General features: G+C 39.3%; 1 protein-coding gene across 9 annotated transcripts in view; it reads left to right on the top strand.

Annotated features, from left to right (window-relative positions):
- The window catches only part of RUNDC3B (RUN domain containing 3B), a 170,356-nt gene that overhangs the window by 42,935 nt on the left and 112,382 nt on the right, over nucleotides 1-15,039 (top strand). The window lies entirely within an intron of this gene.

Below are 15,039 nucleotides of genomic sequence, written 5' to 3'. Positions count from 1 at the left end.
TTTCTTGGAGGTGATCTTGATCCCTGCCTCCTGTACAGTGTCACAAACCTCCGTCCATTGTTCTATATGCAAAAAATGAACTTTGAGTTTTGCCTCACACCACGTACAAGAAATAATTCCAAATGGATCAGACTAAATGTAAAAACATAAAAACCGTTAAAACCATAAAACATCTTTATTATGTTTAATTAGGCAAACAGATTTTAGGTAAAACAACAAAAGTGTAATCTGTGAAGCAAAAAATAATGACATGTAGACCTCAGGAAAATTACTAACTTTTGTCCTCCAAAAGACATTTTTAAAAGAATAGCACAAGCCATAGGCTGGAGAAAATAGTTGCTAATCACATATTTGATAAAGGGCTTATATCCAAAATATGCTAAGAACTATGAAAATTAATAATATTAAAACATCTAACCCAATTTAATAATGGGCAAAAGATTTGAACAGACCCTTCACCAATGAAAATACGCAAAAGGCATGTAAAACACATGAAAACTGGTTCAGTATCGTTAGTCACTTGGGAAGTGCAATTACAACCACAGGCACTGCTGGACTCTATACCCATTTCTAGTAGGGATGTGGGGAAGTTGAAATATTGATGTGTTACCTGTGGGAATGCAAAATGGTTTCCCAAAAGCTAATTCCTTTACTCATGAGAAATGAAAACTTACCTTTACACAAAGATCTGTTTAAAACAGCCGTATTCATAATCACTAAAAACTAAAAACAGCCCAAATGTCCTTCATGTGATGACTAGATAAACCAACACAATCCATACAAACTGAGAAAAAAAGGGAAAAAACATCTCTGTACGCAACAACCTTTATGAATCTCAGATGTATTTTGCTAAGTGAGAGAAGTGAGACCCTGAAGGTCAGATACTGTGTGCTTCCATTTGTATGACATTCTAGCAAAGACCAGACTGTCAAGTCAGAGAAGAGGTTCAGGGGTTATCAGGGGTTAGTGATTAGAGATGTTGATTATATACTGTCAGCACGAAGGAGTTCTTTTGGGTTGTAGAACTGTTATGTATCTTGTGATCATGGTTACATGATTGCTTGCATTTAAAAAATGCACAGAACTCGGCTTGCCAGGTGGTGCTAGTGGTAGAAGGCACCTGCCAGTGCAGAAGGTGCAAGAGATGCAGGTTCGATCCTGGAATTGGGGGAATTGGCACCTCACCAAGTATTCTTGCCTGGAAAATTCCATGGGCAAAGGAGCCTGGCAGGCTACAGTCCATGAGGTCACAAGCAGTCGGACACAACTGAGAGACTGAGCACTCTGAATGCCAACAGCAAACTTATTGTACATTAAAATATATGTTTATAACTTCCTCTAGTTCTGTCAGTTCCCATTAAAACATTTTAAAATGACAAAGATCCCACTCTTTCGTTGTAATACTTAAAATTACCATTCCTTGATTCTTGGTTACCTTAGGAAGTTGAGTAAGTTTCCTAACATAATAGAAAGAAACCCCAAGGAAGATAGCCATCACTCCTTCACATTTTTCTTGGCTTAATATAACTCTATATTGTTCCTCTGCTTTGGCAACAAGTCATAGTATGAGTTCCCTATACTTTTCCTGGAGCACATGGCTTTAACCTTGACATTGCACATATGCCTTCCTTTTTTTCTTTTATCCCCTAATCTTCACACACACACACCATATTTATACCATTCATTCTCTTATTTAACAATCTATCTAGATCCTCTGCTACCGTATGGGATACAAGGATTAATAAGGCATGCTTTTGCATGAAATCAGTTCCGGAGGGCAAAGGGAAGGTACATTAACAAACAATGATGTAGATTATTGTCGTTGAGTTATAGTAGAAGTATTAACGAGTGTGATGTAGCACAAAAGAGTGAATAATCCTTTCTGCCTTCTTGGGTCAGAGAGGAGTCCACACAAGAAAGACATAAAAGTGCCTCAAATAAAAATTTAAATTTCAGTTTTAAAATGTCATGTGTAACTTTGACCGTAGTAGTCAAGACCAGACAGTTTAAGAAAAATATGAAATTTAGCAGTAAAGTGGTCAGAAACAATCTTGAAAAAAACATCTTGAAAACTTCAACTGGGTGATATAGAGATGGGATATAGTGGTGAATTTTGTAAAGGTTATATGAAAAATAGCTGATTAAAATGAAAAAGCTCTGAGTATCGTAGAAGACTAAAGCCTATTAATTAGTAATATACTACTAATTAAAGAAAACAGGAACAAATATAATGAGATACTATTGATATATCAAATGGCCAAATATAAGATACTATTGATGTATCAAATTTCCTATGAATTAATCTGCTAATTAAACTTCCTAACTTTGGGCTTCCTGACTCACTTTGAGTTTAGATTTTGCCTCAGTTCTCAACATTGTTCTCTAGTTACACTATGCACAGAGAATCCTCTCTCTGTTTTTAAATTGCTGTGCTCTAGCCTTATTGGTCTTCTCCTTTTTCTTGAGTAACCAGACACTGCTATCATAGAACACCGTTGCACATCTCCATCTGAATGGTTAAATCCCCATCTGTTTCAAAACTGTTCATTGAAGTGTAAACCCTTCTAGCATATTTTAAATTAGAACTCACCTCACCTCCTTTCACCTGAAGCATTCCTGACCTCTTTTTCCTGTCCTGCTTATTTTCTAAAGTCTTAACTTCTGACATATGTGATATTAATACATTTATTTATTTTAATTGGAGGCCAATTACTTTACAATATTGTATTGGTTTTGCCATACATCAACATGAGTCCACCACGGGTATACACGTGTTCCCCATCCTGAACCCCCCTCCTGATAAAGTATGTTACACAAAACTGTATTTCAGGTTATTAGGTGTTGTATGATTAAAGGGATTCTGAAAGAGAAAGCAAAGCTATGATAAAAGTATTAGAATAGAGTCAAGCAAAATTGGCTGTTAGCTTTGGCTCCACCCATTATAAATTCTGTGACCTTGGGCAAATTACTAAACACCTCTGATTAAAAGTAAGGGATTCTTTTTTTTTTTTTTTAACCTTTTTGTTGTTGTTCTTTAAATATAAATTTATTTATTTTAATTGGAGGCTAATTACTTTACAATATTGTATTGATTTTGCCATACATCAACATGAATCTGCCATGGGTGTACACGTGTTCCCCATCCTGAACCCCCCTCCCAACTCCCTCCCCGTACCATCCCTCTGGGTCATCCCAGTGCACCAGCCCAAGCATCCTGTATCCTGCATCGAACCTGGACTGGCGATTCGTTTCACATATGATATTATACATGTTTCAATGCCATTCTCCCAAATCATCCCACCCTTGCCCTCTCCAACAGAGTCCAAAAGACCGTTCTATACATCTGTGTCTCTTTTGCTGTCTCGCATACAGGGTTATTGTTACCATCTTTCTAAATTCCATATATATGTGTTAGTATGCTGTATTGGTGTTTTTCTTTCTGGCTTACTTCACTTTGTAGAATAGGCTCCAATTTCATCCACCTCATGAGAATTGATTCAAATGTATTCTTTTTAATGGCTGAGTAATACTCCATTGTGTATATGTGCCACAGCTTTCTTATCCATTCGTATGCTGATGGACATCTAGGTTGCTTCCATGTCCTGGCTATTATAAACAGTGCTGTGATGAACATTGGGGTACACGTGTCTCTTTCCATTCTGGTTTCCTCAGTGTGTATGCCCAGCAGTGGGATTGCTGGGTCGTATGGCAGTTCTATTTCCAGTTTTTTAAGGAATCTCCACACTGTTCTCCATAGTGGCTGTACTAGTTTGCATTCCCACCAACAGTGTAAGAGGGTTCCCTTTTCTCCACACCCTCTCCAGCATTTATTGCTCGTAGACTTTTGGGTCGCAGCCATTCTGACTGGTGTGAAATGGTACCTCATAGTGGTTTTGATTGCATTTCTCTGATAATGAGTGATGTTGAGCATCTTTTCATGTGTTTGTTAGCCATCTGTATGTCTTCTTTGGAGAAATGTCTGTTTAGTTCTTTGGCCCATTTTTTGATTGGGTCATTTATTTTTCTGGAATTGAGCTGTAGGAGTTGCTTGTATATTTTTGAGATTAGTTGTTTGTCAGTTGCTTCATTTGCTATTATTTTCTCCCATTGTGAAGGCTGTCTTTTCACCTTGCCTATAGTTTCCTTTGTTGTGCAGAAGCTTTTAAGTTTAATTAGGTCCCATTTGTTTATTTTTGCTTTTATTTCCAATATTCTGGGAGGTGGGTCATAGAGGATCCTGCTGTGATGTATGTCGGAGAGTGTTTTGCTTGTGTTCTCCTCTAGGAGTTTTATAGTTTCTGGTCTTACGTTTAGATCTTTAATCCATTTTGAGTTTATTTTTGTGTATGGTGTTAGAAAGTGTTCTACTTATATTCTTTTACAAGTGGCTGACCACTTTTCCCAGCACCACTTGTTAAAGAGATTGTCTTTTCTCCATTGTATATTCTTGCCTCCTTTGTCAAAGATAAGGTGTCCATAGGTGCACGGATTTATCTCTGGGCTTTCTATTCCATTAGATCGATTCCAATAGATCCATATACAGATCTATTCCATTGATCTGTGTTTCTGTCTTTGTGGCAGTACCATACTGTCTTTTTGACTGTGGCTTTGTAGTATAGCCTGAAGTCAGGCAGGTTTATTCCTCCAGTTCCATTCTTCTTTCTCAAGATTTCTTTGGCTATTTGAGGTTTTTTGTATTTCCATACAAATTGTGAAATTATTTGTTCTAGCTCTGTGAAAAATACCATTGGTAGCTTGATAGGGATTGCATTGAATCTATAGATTGTTTTGGGTAGTATACTCATTTTCACTATATTGATTCTTCCGATCCATGAACATGGTATATATTTCTCCATCTATTAGTGTCCTCTTTGATTTCTTTCACCAGTGTTTTATAGTTTTCTATATATAGGTCTTTAGTTTCTTTAGATAGATATATTCCTAAGTATTTTCTTCTTTTCGTTGCAATGGTGAATGGAATTGTTTCCTTAATTTCTCTTTCTGTTTTCTCATTATTAGTATGTAGGAATGCAGGGGATTTCTGTGTGTTGATTTTATATCCTGCAACTTTACTTTATTCATTGATTAGCTCTAGTAATTTTCTGGTGGAGTCTTTAGGGTTATCTATGTAGAGGATCATGTCATCTGCAAACAGTGAGAGTTTTACTTCTTTTCCAATCTGGATTCCTTTTATTTCTTTTTCTGCTCTGATTGCTGTGGCCAAAATTCCAAAACTATGTTGAATAGTAGTGTGAAAGTGGGCACCCTTGTCTTGTTCCTGACTTTAGGGGAAATGCTGTCAATTTTTCACCATTGAGGATAATGTTTGCTCTGGGTTTGTCATATATAGCTTTTATTATGTTGAGGTATGTTCCTTCTATTCCTGCTTTCTGGAGAGTTTTTATCATAAATGGATGTTGAATTTTGTCAAAGGCTTTCTCTGCATCTATTGAGATAATCATATGGTTTTTATTTCTCAATTTGTTAATATGGTGTATTACATTGGTTGATTTGCGGATATTAAAGAATCCTTGCATCCCTGGGATAAAGCCCTTTTGGTCATGATTTATGATCTTTTTAATGTGTTGTTGGATTCTGATTGCTAGAATGTTGTTAAAGATTTTTGCATTTATGTTTATCAGTGATATTGACCTGTAGTTTTCTTTTTTTGTGGCATCTTTGTCTGGTTTTGGTATTAGGGTAATGGTGGCCTCATAGAATGAGTTTGGAAGTTTACCTTCCTCTGCAATTTTATGGAAGAGTTTGAGTAGGATAGGTGTTAGCTCTTCTCTAAATTTTTGATAGAATTCAGCTGTGAAGCCATCTGGTCCTGAGGTTTTGTTTGCTGGATGATTTCTGATTACAGTTTCAAGTTCTGTGCTTGTGATTGGTCTGTTAAGATTTTCTATTTCTTCCTGGTTCAGTTTTGAATGTTGTACTTTTCTAAGAATTTGTCCATTTCTTCCAAGTTATCCATTTTATTTGCACATAGTTGCCGATAGTAGTCTCTTATGATCCTTTGTATTTCTGTGTTGTCTGTTGTGATCTCTCCATTTTCATTTCTAATTTTGTTGATTTGATTTTTCGCCCTTTGTTTCTTGATGAGTCTGGCTAATGGTTTGTCAGTTTTATTTATTTTCTCAAAGAACCAGCTTTTGGCTTTGTTGATTTTTGCTATGGTCTCATTTGTTTCTTTTGCATTTATTTCTGCCCTAATTTTTTAAGATTTCTTTCCTTCTACTAACCCTGGGGTTCTTCATTTCTTCCTTTTCTAGTTGCTTTAGGTGTAGAGTTAGGCTATTTATTTGACTTTTTTCTTGTTTTTTGAGGTATGTCTGTATTGCTATGAACCTTTCCCTTAGCACTGCTTCTACAGTGTCCCACAGGTTTTGGGTTGTGTGTTTTCGTTTTCATTTGTTTCTATGCATATTTTGATTTCTTCTGTGATTTGTTGGTTATTCAGCAGCGTGTTGTTCAGCTTCCATATGTTGGAATTTTTAATAGTTTTTCTCCTGTAATTGACATCTAATCTTACTGCATTGTGGTCAGAAAAGATGCTTGGAATGACTTCAATTTTTTTGAATTTACCAAGGCTAGATTTATGGCCTAGGATGTGATCTATCCTGGAGAATGTTCCATGTGTGCTTGAGAAAAAGGTGAAATTCATTGTTTTGGGGTGAAATATCCTATAGATATCAATTAGGTCTAACATGTCTATTGCATCTGTTAAAGTTTGTGTTTCCTTGTTAATTTTCTGTTTAGTTGATCTATCCATAGGTGTGAGTGGGATATTAAAGTCTCCCACTATTATTGTGTTATTGTTAATTTCCCCTTTCATACTCATTAGCATTTGTCTTACATATTGCGGTGCTGCTATGTTGGGTGCATGTATATTTATAATTGTTATATCTTCTTCTTGGATCGATCCTTTGATCATTATGTAGTGTCCTTCTTTGTCTCTTTTCACAGCCTTTGTTTTAAAGTCTATTTTATCTGCTATGAGTATTGCTACTCCTGCTTTCTTTTGGTCTCTATTTGCATGGAATATCTTTTTCCAGCTCTTCACTTTCAGTCTGTATGTGTCCTTTGTTTTGAGGTGGGTCTCTGTAGACAACATATATAGGGGTCTTGTTTTTGTATCCATTCAGCCAGTCTTTATCTTTTGGTTGGGGCATTCAACCCATTTACATTTAAGGTAATTATTGATAAGTATGATCCTGTTGCCATTTACTTTATTGTTTTGGGTTCGAGTTTATACACCATTAAGCATTTGTTGGAGAGCTGGTTTGATGGTACTGAGTTCTCTCAGCTTTTGCTTGTCTGTAAAGCTTTTGATTTCTCCTTCATATTTGAATGAGATCCTTGCTGGGTACACTAATCTGGGCTGTAGGTTATTTTCTTTCATCACTTTAAGTATGTCCTGACATTTCCTCCTGGCCTGAAGAGTTTCTATTGAAAGATCAGCTGTTATCCTTATGGGAATCCCCTTGTGTGTTATTTGTTGTTTTCCCTTTGCTGCTTTTAATATTTGTTCTTTGTGTTTGATCTTTGTTAATTTGATTAATATGTGTCTTGGGGTGTTTCACCTTGGGTTTATCGTATTTGGGACACTGTGTTTCTTGGACTTGGGTGATTATTTCCTTCCCCATTTTAAGGAAGTTTTCAACTATTATCTCCTCAAGTATTTTCTCATGGTCTTTCTTTGTGTCTTCTTCTGGGACTCCTATGATTAGAATGTTGGGGCGTTTAACATTGTCCCAGGGGTCTCTGAGATTGTCCTAATTTCTTTTAATTCGTTTTTCTTTTTTCTCTCTGATTTATTTATTTCTACCATCTTATCTTCTACCTCACTAATCCTATCTTCTGCCTCCATTATTCTACTATTTGTTCCCTCTAGAGTGTTTCCCACGGACGGAGGAGCCTGGTGGGCTACAGTCCATGGGGTCGCGAAGAGTCGGACACGACTGAGTAACTTGACTTTCACTTTCCTACATTGGAGAAGGAAATGGCAACCCACTCCAGTGTTCTTGCCTGGAGAATCCCAGGGACAGGGGAGCCTGGTAGGCTGCCGTCTATGGGGTCGCACAGAGTCGGACACGAGTGAAACGACTTAGCCAGCATCAGCAGAGTGTTTTTGATATCATTTATTGCATTATTCATTATATATTGACTCTTTTTTATTTCTTCTAGGTCCTTGTTAAAACTTTCTTGCATCTTCTTATTCCTTATCTCCAGGCTATTTATCTGTGATTGCATTTTGTTTTCAAGATTTTGGATTATTTTCACTATCATTATTCGGAATTCTTTATCAGGTAGATTCCCTGTCTCTTCCTCTTTTTTTTGGTTTGGTGGGCATTTATCCTGTTCCTTTACCTGCTGGGTATTCCTCTGTCTCTTCATCTTGTTAATATTGCTGTGTTTGGGGTGGCCTTTCTGTATTCTGGCAGTTTGTGGAATTCTCTTTATTGTGGAGTTGCCTCACTGTGGGTAGGGTTGCATGGGTGGCTTATCAAAATTTCCTGGTTAGAGAAGCTTGTGTCAGTGTTCTGGTGGGTGGAGCTGGATTTCTTCTCTCTGGAGTGCAATGCAGTGTCCAGTAATGAGTTATGAGATGTCAGTGGGTTTGGAGTTACTTTGTGCAGCCTGTATATTGTAGCTCAGGGCTCTGTTCCTGTGTTGCTGGAGAATTTGCATGGTGTGTCTTGCTCTGGAACTTGTTGGCCCTTGGGTGGTGCTTGGTTTCAGTGTAGTTATGGAGGCATTTGATGAGCTCCTGTCAATTATTTTTCCCTGGAGTTAGGAGTTCTCTGGTGTTCTCAGGATTTGGACTTAAGCCTCTTGCTTCTGGTTTTCAGTCTTATTTTTACAGTAGCCTCAAGAATTCTCCATCTATACAGCACCATTGATAAAACATCTAGGTTAAAGATGAAAAGTTTCTCCACAGTGAGGGATACCCAGAGAGGTTCACAGAGTTACATGGAGAAGAGAAGAGGGAGGAGGGAGAGAGAGGTGACCAGGATGAGATGAGGTGGAATGAAAAGAGGAGAGAGCAAGCTAGCCAGTAATCACTTCCCTTATGTGCGCTCCACAGTCTGAACCACTCAGAGATGTTCACAGAGTTACACAGAGAAGAGAACAGGGAGGAAGGAGACAGAGGTGGCCAGGAGGATAAAGGAGGGAATCAAAAGGAGAGAGACAGATCCAGCCAGTAATGAATTCCCTAAGTGTTCTCCACCATCTGGAACACACAAAGAGATTCACAGAGTTGGGTAGAGAAGAGAAGGGAGAGGGAGGAGATAAAGGTGACCTGGTGGAGAAAAAGGAGAGTCTAAAGTGGGAGAGAGCAGTCAACCAGTAATCTCACTCCCAAGTAAAAATGGGTACTGAAGATTTGGTTTGTAAAGGTACAAAATTAAAAATAAATACCAAAAAGCAAAGATTAAAAATCTAGAGTAGAGGTTGGATTTTCAAAAACACAATATTGAAGAAAAAGAAAAAAAAAAAAAAACAAAGTCACAAAAGTTATAAAATATATATATATGAAGTTTGCTTTAAAAAATAGCGTCTCTCTCTTTTTTTTTTTTTTGCAAAGTAGTAGTAGGTTATAAAAATGAAAATTAAAGGAGTAACAGAGGACTTAAAAAAATTTTAAATTAAAGAATGATTGTAAAAATAGTAAAAATATATCTAGGACTTTCTCTGGTGGTGTTGTGGGCAGTGTGAGGTCAGTTCATTTTTGGATAGTTCCTTGATCCGTCTTATATTTCTCAAGATCTGTAGGCCCCTTCCTATGTAGTCGATATTAACTACAGGGTTTTAATCTATTGCATCTGTCACTTCCAAGGCGGTTCCCTCTGTTTTAGCTTCTTCTGTTTGCTGATCTCTTCAGTGTCTGATTTCCACCCTGGCCCAAGGAGGTGGTGGTGGACACTTTTTTAGGCTCACTTGTTCAGTCACACTGTGGGAGGGAGGGACGCTGCAAACAAATAACACTGGCGTGTGCTCGCAGTGCCTCAGCCACACTGGGCCTGCCCCAGCTCACCGCGCATGTGCCCTCCCTGTCCACACTGCTCAGGCTCTAGGTTGCCCTGCTGGGAACTGTCTGAGGCTGGCCCTGGGTTGTATGCACTTCCCAGGTCTAAGCCGCTCAGGTTCAGGCAGTTGGATAGTCCTCAGAGGCGCAGACTCGGTTGGGCCTGCGTTTTGTGCCCTTCCCAGGTCTGAGCAGCTCAGGTGATGAGGTGTTTGGCGAGCGCGGTCGAGGTAACTTATCACCTGCCCCGTCCCTGCCGCTCGGTTTTCTGGGTGTACAACTGGCATACCTTCTCAGGCGGATGTTGACCATCCAGAATCCCAAGAAGTCTTGGTTAGCAGCCAAGCTGCTTGCAGTTTGGTAGATAATGCCTCTCTGGGGCCTCGATTGCCCCCTTCCGGCTCTGGCTGCCTGTCACGGGAGGGGGATGGTCTGCAGCAGGCTAGCTCTGCTCAGTCCTTTGTTCTGTGAGTGGGCGTGGCAGCGTCTTAGGTTAGGGCTTTTCGCATGGTAGCTATCCCACAGTTTGGTTTGCTATCCCAAGTTAGTTCCCTCAGATTGCCCTCGGGGCATTCAGGCCCGGTCCTTACGCTAAGCAGTGCAGCCCGCGCCTCCCTGCCCAGCCCCGGCTTGCTAGTGGTGAATGCAGGCATCTGCGCTGCTTCTCCGCTGGGGGAGTTACTGTTGGACACATAATCTGTGGGTTTTAATTATTTATTTATTTTTCCTCCCTGTTATGTTGCCCTCTGTGGTTCCAAGGCTCGACACAGACTTGGCAGTGAGAGTGTTTCCTGGTGTTTGGAAACTTCTCTCTTTTTTAAGACTCCCTTCCCGGGTCGGAGCTCCGTCCCTACCTCCTTTGTCTCTTATATTTTTCCTACCTCCTTTTGAAGACCATGGGCTGCTTTTCTGGGTGCCTGATGTCCTCTGCCGGCGTTCAGAAGTTGTTTTGTGGAATTTTCTTAGCGTTCAAATGTTCTTTTGATGAATTTGTGGGGCAGAAAGTGGTCTCCCTGTCCTATTCCTCCTCCATCTTCATGATTATTGTTTATTGTATTCCTTTACCTCTGCTAAAGTATAAGCTTCATTAGGGTAAAGATCTTTGTTTCGTTCATTGACATCACCTAGATTTCTGGAACAGTGCTTGGGATATGGTAGGCACATAGTGAATATTTGTTGAAGAACAGAGCTCTTGAGAAATTTCCACTTCCTGATCCCCTGAGTACTAATCTCTGGGCTGTTTTTTGGTGGGATTTTTTTGGTTTATTTTTTTTTTGTGATAGCATCTGGATTCAGACTCTTAAAATAAGGTAGAATGTCTGTGACTTGACATTTTAGAATTTCTGCTATCCAGTTGAACTGTTATGATACCTAAGCATTGTTCAGGAACACTGGCTTGAACCTCAAAGCTCTTCCTGACTTAAATAATAAATAGTTACCTCCCCATGAGGCCACCTTTTGAAGTGTGGTGTAAACACTGTTAGAAACAGTGGTAAAGATAAACCTCTTCATTTGGTTTTTGAATTTTCTTTGTTCATTTTTGAATGTTTTCCAACTTTTGATTCTTAGTTCGCACATAAAATGAGACTTGAATTGTTTCTGCAGTAACATTTGAACACAACTCACCCAAAAAAACTCACCTACTCAGGCCAAAAAAACATGATACAATAGAAAAGAAAGTGGCTCTGAAGGTTGCCAGAGTTTGGCTTTTAGACAGTGGACAAGGCCACTCTGTTCTTGGAATGTACTTCGATGATATACTTGTAAGTGTAGGAAAACTTTAGCAGATTTTGAATCTCAGAAAATCATAATATTCAAACATTCTTGAAACATCCAGGGTTATGTGTAGATGGTTATTTTTGTTCAACGTCTTAAATTGTATGTTTTAGTTGCTAAGTTGTACTGTGCTCTTGTGACTCCATGGACTGTAGCCCGCCAGACTCCTCTGTCCATGGGATTTCCCAGACAAGAATACTGGAGTGGGTTGCCATTTCCTTCCCCAGGGGATCTTCCTGACCCGGGGTTTCAACCTGCATTGACAGGCAGATTCTTTACCATGGAGCCATGGGGAAGGCCCTTAAATTGTATAGGAAATAAAATTAACCTCTATGTAGGGTAGTACATTTAAAGTTCAAGTAGTAAATAAGCAGCTATGTAGAGTCTAAACACAGAGAACTTCAGTTTGTAAGTATGGTTAAAAAAATGTAACTGGAAACATTGAAGTGTCACTCAAGTTTCCTCTTCTTCATATATCTTTTTTGATTAAAATCATATTCCTGTACTTTTATGTATTCCTAAATACATAAATATGTATGTATTGACCTTGGAATATGGAATTAAGCAGGGCAAAGACTAATAGAGTTTTGAAAAGAAAATGCACTGATCATAGCAAACACCCTCTTCCAACAACACAAGAGAAGACTCTACACATGGACATCACCAGATGGTCAACACCGAAATCAGATTGATTATGTTCTTTGCAGCCAAAGATGGAGAAGCTCTATACAGTCAACAAAAACAAGACCAGGAGCTGACTGTGGCTCAGACCATGAACTCTTTATTGCCAAATTCAGACTGAAATTGAAGAAAGTAGGGAAAACCACTAGACCATTCAGGTATGACCTAAATCAAATCCCTTATGATTATACAGTGGAAGTGAGAAATAGACTTAAGGGCCTAGATCTGATAGATAGAGTGCCTGATGAACTATGGAATGAGGTTCGTGACATTGTACAGGAGACAGGGATCAAGACCATCCCAATGAAAAGAAATGCAAAAAAGCAAAATGGCTGTCTGGGGAGGCCTTACAAATAGCTGTGAAAAGAAGAGAAGTGAAAAGCAAAGGAGAAAAGGAAAGATATAAGCATCTGAATGCAGAGTTCAAAGAATAGCAAGGAGATAAGAAAGCCTTCCTCAGCGATCAATGCAAAGAAATAGAGGAAAACAACAGAATGGGAAAGACTAGAGATCTCGTCAAGAAAATTAGAGATACTAAGGGAACATGTCATGCAAAGATGGGCTCGATAAAGGACAGAAATGGTATGGACCTAACAGAAGCAGAAGATATTAAGAAGAGGTGGCAAGAATACATGGAAGAACTGTACAAAAAAGATCTTCACGACCCAGATAATCACAATGGTGTGATCACTGACCTAGAGCCAGACATCCTGGCATGTAAAGTCAAGTGGGCCTTAGAAAGCATCACTACAAACAAAGCTAGTGGAGGTGATGGAATTCCAGTTAAGCTGTTTCAAATCCTGAAAGATGATGCTGTGAAAGTGCTGCACTCAATATGCCAGCAAATGTGGAAAACTCAGCAGTGGCCACAGGACTGGAAGAGGTCAGTTTTCCTTCCATTCCCAAAGAAAGGCAATACCAAAGAATGCTCAAACTACCGCACAATTGCACTCATCTCACACGCTAGTAAAGTAATGCTGAAAATTCTCCAAGCCAGGATTCAGGAGTACGTTAACCATGAACTTCCTGATGTTCAAGCTGGTTTTAGAAAAGGCAGAGGAACCAGAGATCAAATTGCTAACATCCGCTGGATCATGGAAAAAGCAAGAGAGTTCCAGAAAAACATCTATTTCTGCTTTATTGACTATGCGAAAGCCTTTGACTGTGTGGATCACAATAAACTGTGGAAGATTCTTCAAGAGATGGGAATACCAGACCACCTGATCTGCCTTTTGAGAAATCTGTATGCAGGTCAGGAAACAACAGTTAGAACTGGACATGGCACAACAGACTGGTTCCAAATAGGAAAAGGAGTACGTCAAGGCTATATATTGTCACCCTGCTTATTTAACTTATATGCAGAGTACATCATGAGAAATGCTGGGCTGGAAAAAGCACAAGCTGGTATCAAGATTGCTGGGAGAAATATCAATAACCTGAGATGCAGATGACACCACCCTTATGGCAGAAAGTGAAGAGGAACTAAAAAGCCTCTTGATGAAAGTGAAAGTGGAGAGTGGAAAAGTTGGCTTAAAGCTCAACATTCAGGAAACGAAGATCATGGCATCCGGTCCCATCACTTCATGGGAAATAGATGGGGAAACAGTGGAAACCGTGTCAGACTTTATTTTTCTGGGCTTCAAAATCACTGCAGATGGTGACTGCAGCCATGAAATTAAAAGACGCTTACTCCTTGGAAGGAAAGTTATGTCCAAGCTAGATAGCATATTCAAAAGCAGATACATTACTTTGCCAACAAAGGCCTGTCTAGTCAAGGCTATGGTTTTTCCTGTGGTCATGTATGGATGTGAGAGTTGGACTGTGAAGAAGGCTGAGCACCCAAGAATTGATGCTTTTGAACTGTGGTGTTGGAGAAGAAGACTCTTGAGAGTCCCTTGGACTGCAAGGAGATCCAACCAGTCCATTCTGAAGGACATCAGCCCTGGATTTCTTTGGAAGGACTGATGCTAAAGCTGAAACTCCAGTACTTTGGCCACCTCATGCGAAGAGTTGACTCATTGGAAAAGACTCTGATGCTGGGAGGGATTGGGGGCAGGAGGAGAAGGGGACGGCAGAGGATGAGATGGCTGGATGGCGTCATTGACACAATGGACGTGAGTCTGAGTGAACTCTGGGAGTTGGTGATGGACAGGGAGGCCTGGTGTGCTGTGATTCATGGGGTCACAAAGAGTCAGACACGACTGAGCGACTGAACTGAATTGAAGCCTATAGCCCTTATCATTTCTTGTTTTTCTGATGCCTTTTGAAAAACCTCTTTCCTCAAGATTTTATCCCATAAAGGCCATGTGGACTATTTGACTTTGTTTATATTCTTGTTAATGTTCTACTGTGTTTTTAAAAAAAGGAAAGAAAGGAAGAAAATGGTAAAGCTCTAGCACGATTCCTTAATTTAACCCCTTTCTGTATATGTATGCTTTCATCATCTTGGACTGTCAGTTGTTTTCTGCCTTCCCTTTTACTCCCACTTCATGTAAAAATAATGAGAGGTTCACATATAAAACCTTAGAAATATTAATAAAACCTTCCAG

Source organism: Bos grunniens, chromosome 4, assembly GCF_055505025.1.
Source record: "Bos grunniens cultivar Pamir isolate PY7600 chromosome 4, Bosgru_T2T1.0, whole genome shotgun sequence".
Lineage (NCBI taxonomy): Eukaryota > Metazoa > Chordata > Mammalia > Artiodactyla > Bovidae > Bos > Bos grunniens.
Note: the sequence above shows the minus strand (reverse complement) of the source record. Positions and strands in the feature narration are given on the sequence as shown.